The 5,742-nt window shown below is 43.9% G+C and overlaps 1 non-coding gene across 1 annotated transcript; it reads right to left on the reverse strand.

The window, feature by feature from the left end:
• Nucleotides 1-1,605: 1,605 nt before the first annotated feature.
• On the reverse strand, nt 1,606-1,712 carry LOC120272764. The gene has a single exon (XR_005540301.1). It is a non-coding gene; the product is annotated as a small nucleolar RNA R71 (small nucleolar RNA).
• Nucleotides 1,713-5,742: the final 4,030 nt, after the last annotated feature.

Genomic DNA, 5,742 nt, shown 5'->3' on the forward strand with positions numbered 1-5,742 from the left:
GAGCTAAGCCCCTAGTGGGTACTTGGGTATTTGTGAACCCTAGGATATGTTCGCTTCATTGAATCTCTTTATTATGCTTTCAATTAATTGATGTTTATTGTGAGTTCCAATCTTGTATGCTTGATTGTATGAATGCTCCCCTAGAGTGACACTAAGGTTGAGTGTTCTTTTGGGCAACTCTTATGAGTGAGTAACACACCATGAGAGTTAGACAAAGCTAGATTGGAGAGGGTTGAGAGTGTTAGTCAAGAGATACCGGAGTGTCCCCTTTCCCCTCCAGTGTGATCTATCCTACCTCCACATTCCAAGAGTTCTTTGCAGCCATAGTAGAGTGAATGGGATAAGAGATGACCTTCCGCTTGGGCTTAGTTGCGAGTGCAACGGAGTGAAGCGTTGAAGTAATTTTAGCATTTATGGCTTAATTGTGGCTAGGGATCTTTCACCTGGACCAAAGGGTTTGGTCTATATATAGGAATAAGGTTTATCATTTGGAATCCCTAGAGCTCATTACAATTCTATGCGAGTGCGAGGTTGAGAGGTTATTTAATATTTCTTCTGGGACATGTATAGAGTTAGGCATGGTTGACCTTAGATTTGGGATCATGTAATTAAAGATTTCCATGACTGATTGTTGCATCAATTAGGAAGTATAATAAAAGGTTCTTGCACTTGAAATGATTGTCCTAGGCTGATCAATATCTGGGTACCCCATCTTTATCGATTGCCTTATCTTCTCCTTAACTTGTGCCTTCTATCTTGTTGTTTTTATTTTGGTTATTTCATATTTTGTCACACTTATCACTAATCATCTTCCACATTAGTTAAGAAACAACTCAAGTGTCTTTATTCCCTACTCTCTATGGATACGATACCCACTCATCTAAGATTATTACTTCGACACCAGTGCACTTGAGGTTTACACGCATATACAGACGTGTCAAGTTTTTGGCGCCGTTGCTGGGGAGTAGGCGTTTACAGATATTTTGCACTTTGTTTTTTTAGCTATTCATCCTTTCTATTTGATATCTTCTTTTCTATCATCATTCTGATTTTGTTTTCTTTCTTTTGGTGCATCTCCAGGTTATGACCCGAGGGAACCCCTCAATATTGATTGAAGGAGATCCCGAGCTCAAACATACACTTAGAAGAAAAGGGAAAGAACCTGTGCAAGAACAGTTTAATCTAGCTGATTTGGAAGTAGAAGAATCTGAAACCATGGCTGAACAGAATAAGCAGTAGCGGGCATTATTCCGATTATGCCAGACCTTGAGTATTGGGGACACAATCGAATATTGTGCGTCCCCCGATTACAGCTCAGAACTTCGAGCTGAAGCCGGCATTCATCCACATGTTGCAGCAATCCACACAGTTTAATGGTTAGCTGATGAGGATCCAAACATTCATATAGAGAACTTTTTCGAGGTGTGTGATATGCTAAAGATAAATGAGGTAACGGATGATGCCATCAAGTTGAGAGCCTTCCCCTTTTTCTTGAAAGGAAGAGCGAAGCAGTGGCTATACTCATTACCTAGAGCATCAATTACCGCATGGGTGAAGATCGTAGAAGCTTTTCTTGGCCGTTATTTTCCTCCCAGAAAATCTGTAAAGATTTGGAATGAGATCTCATCCTTTGTACAATTGGAATTGGAGTCTCTATTTGAGACATGGGAAAGGTTCAAGGAACTCCTGAGAAAGTGCCCACAACACGGATTCCCGGAGTGGATGATTGTTCAAACCTTTTACAACAGTCTGAATCCAAGTACATGGCAACTCTTGGATACGGCAGCAGGAGGTACCTTAGGTAGCAAGACCCCTGGTGAGGCTCGTCAATTAATTGAAGAAATGAGGTTAAACAGCTACCAATGGAATGCCAGGGAGAAAAAAAATGTGGCCGGTCTTCATGAGATAGATACAGTGACTTCGTTGGTGGCTCAAGTGGAATCATTGAGTAAGAAGTTAGATCTTCTAACTTTGAACAGAGTAGCGGTCATGATTACTTGCACCGGGTGCGGTGGAGGACATGCTCCCTCCGATTACCAGATATCTATTGGTGATGCATCTTTGGTTGAGAACATCGATTTTGTGGGTAATGGCATGAGGAATCAAGGAAATTTATACAGCAATACCTACAATCCAGGTTGGAAGAGTCATCCTAATTTCTCGTGGAGCAACCAAGGTCCATAAAAGGCCATAGGGACACCAAGTTTCCAACAACAACAGACAACCCCAAACATGGAAAATAGAGTTTCAGGTTTGGAGACCCGAATGAACGATTTGAAGAAGGCCTTAACTAGGTTTGTGCAATCGTCAAATACAAGATTTCAATCAGTTAAGGCTACACTTTGCAATCATAGCGCCTCTTTGCATAATCTTGAAAATTAAGTAGGGCAAATTGCAAAGTCTCTATCGAAAAGGCCACATGGAAGCTTACCGAGTAATACCGAGACCAACCCTAGAAAGCATGTAAAGGCGATCAGTTTGAGAAGTTGTCGTAAGGTTGAGGGTAATTTTCCGAGTGAGAAGCCAATTGAACACGCACCCGAGGTTATAGCGGTTGAGAAGGGAGCAAGCAAAGAGAAGGAGGTGGCACCCCCATCTTTGAAGCCAAGAATCCCGTATCCCTCTAGATTGAAGAATGACTAAGGGGATGAACAGTACCAAAAGTTCCTGAGTTTGTTCAAACAACTCCACATTAATATTCCTTTTGTTGAAGCATTGGCCCAAATACCTAAGTATGAAAAATTCTTGAAAGACTTGTTGACCAACAAAAGAAAGTTAGAGTGCAGTGCTTCAGTGATTTTAGATGCATCTTGCTCGGCGGTTTTGCAAAAGAACATGCTGAACAAGAAGAAAGACCCGGGAAGCTTCATCATTCCATGTAATATTGGCAATCTAGGTGAAGAAATGGCATTGGCACACTCAGGGGACAATATCAACGTCATGGCATACACCTTCTTTCAAAAGCTAGGCTTGGGCGAGCCTAGGCCTAGTCAGATGACTTTGCAATTAGCAGATCGAACGGTGGGACATCTGAGGGGTATCATCGAAGTTGTTCTTGTCAAGGTGGACAAGTATATATTTCCTGTAGACTTCATAGTGCTAGATGTCGATAAGGATGCGGATGTACCATTGATATTTAGGAGGCCGTTTTTGTGGACTTCCAAGGCATTGATTGACAAGGATGGCGGAGAGGTAACTTTGAGAGTTGGAGATAACAAGCTGACATACGGCCTTGCTGAAGCCATGCTGCATTCTCTTGGTTTCGATGATACTTTGTATTTTCTAGACGCTACTGATGAGATTGTTGATGAATACATGCAGGAAATGCTCAATCCGGATCGATACGAAGGCTTGTTCGACTAAGAGGAGGACAATGAAGAAGTAATGATGCTTCATTCGACGAAAGAAGTACCATCTACCCCGGTGATCTTGAAGAAGGTGCTCCGGAAGTTGAAGAGGGCTAGGAAACGCCACCGGAAATGCTCCAAGGCTATTAGAGACGTCCGTGAACCGAACAAACTGGGTGAATCATTGCTAGGCGGTCCCAAGCCTGACAATTCACCCTCTACCCTCAAGAGATTTTCCTCATCATGTTTCTAAGCTATTAGAGACGTCCGTGAACCGAACAAACTGGGTGAATGCACACGCCCGTGCGGAATTTCCACACGGGCGTGCGGAACACTTAGTAATTTTTCTCAAATGACCAGAGCAGCCACAGTGGCGTGCAGCTACCCCAGTAGGTTGGGCCCATAGGCATGAGTATTTTTCACACGCCTGTGCATTTGTGTTCAGAGGTAGTGAGTGTTTTGCCGAGAGCACACATGTGCGTGCACCTGCCCCTGTGAAGCTTTCCTGTGGAGGTGCATGGGTGTGTGTAATTTCTACACGCTCGTGCGTCTGTATAGAACACCAAGAAGAGCGAGTCCTTTTAAAAGGATTATCATTTCTCTTCAACCTAATATCCTCCAGTTGTCTGAGAGCACTTTTAGATTGTTTCCCGACCTCATATCGCCAATTTGGAAGGATTTTGCTTGGTTTTCCGGTTGTTTTCAAAGCTTTCTCATCTCAACTTGACAGTAAGCCCTATCTTTGATTTCCTTCACAAATTCATGATTTTCATCGATGAAACTAGTCAATAATGCTTCATTTCTTCAATTAGAATGATTATTTACTTTTAGAATGAAGTAAAAGTGGTGTAATGGTGCAGTTGTGGAGTTTGAAGCGTGGTCGTGCGTTTGTTCATGACCATGTGGATTTCTGCAGCTATGTTTAATTAACTTGTTTGATCAATTCTCTTTCAATTTTTGCAGACTATGGCACCAAGTTCAAAGAAGCAAGCTGATAAATTCACTATCCCCGAGTCTGAGAGCATAAATTCACTATCCCCGAGCATTAGGCTCATTTTGAGCGTCTGTCGAGAATTCGGTTCGGATAGACTTGGTTCTTGGGCACGAGTATATTGAGACATTTGTAGTAGGAGGATGAGTTTGCTGATGAGATCGAGGCTCTCATTTCAGTGGGTGGTTGGAGGCAGTTATTGTCGATTAGAGAGCCAGCCATCCGGGAGCTTACACTGGAGGTTTTGTCATAATTCGAGTTTGACAGATCCTATGTGAGATTCAACGACCTTGATGTAGTTCAGTTCAGAGCACTTGGACATCACTATAGTCTGAGTATCACTCAATTTTTAGTTCGGCTCGGCTTGTACGAGAAGGCATTTACAGACACTAAGGAGTACTGTCAGTTACTAACAGATTATCCTGGAGCTCTGACCCCACAGAGAGCTTACAGAGCATTATGTGGTCAGGGCCAGTATAAGCCAGGGTTGTCCAAGGCCACGTGCCTTTCTCGACCTGTGTACCGATATCTACATGCCATCATAAGCAGGTCAGTGAATGGTCGTGCTGATAGTACTGGCGTTTTGAGCCGGCAGGAGCTTCTGTACTTATATTCGATGATGTAGCGCATACCAATCCATCTAGGGCACATCGTCGCTGAATACATTCGACATCAGGGATAGTATGCCAAATTGTGAGTGATCTTCTCAGGTCCATACATTACGAGATTAGCTCTGGGTATAGGTCTCTTGGAGCGATTTGCCGGGCTGAGAAGACGAGTATACCTGCGCCCTTGAGCCTGGAGATGATGAGATTGATGGGCATGGTCCACAGGGTTTAGACGGGGGTTTATGGTCTGGTTCTACCGGTCCCAGAGATAACCGAGAAGGAGGGAGATGATGCGGAGGCTTCCCAGCCTACCCCCAAGCCCTAGTCAGCACCTATGAAGACCGAGGCACCTCCGCTGACCAAGGACCCACCCCCGTGCGCATGTTTTCACCATCTCGAGCCCAGGATTGCTTTGAGAGGCTCGAGAACGCTGTGGGGGTGATACGGACAGAGGTAGTAGAGGCCTGAGTAGAGATTGCCGATATTAGGGCTGCGTAAACCACACAGTATACGGAGTTCAGGGTACATTTTGACACATTACAGCAGATCTTAGAGTGAGACATCGGCTCATCATTTGTCCTGTGGCCGAGGACTCTTCATGCCCCTCGGCTTCTCCGGCACCTCCATCCCCTATTCTGGCATCAGATGACCTACGATGTACTTCATCACCAGTAGCAGCAGCAGCAGAGCCAGAGCGCGACATCGACACTTGATTTTATTTTCCTCGTCATTTACTTCCGTATTTTATTTTGGACTTGTATACTCAGAAATGACTTTTCTTCTGAGTTTATTTTTA

This window comes from Dioscorea cayenensis, chromosome 11 (genome assembly GCF_009730915.1).
Source record: "Dioscorea cayenensis subsp. rotundata cultivar TDr96_F1 chromosome 11, TDr96_F1_v2_PseudoChromosome.rev07_lg8_w22 25.fasta, whole genome shotgun sequence".
NCBI lineage: Eukaryota > Viridiplantae > Streptophyta > Magnoliopsida > Dioscoreales > Dioscoreaceae > Dioscorea > Dioscorea cayenensis.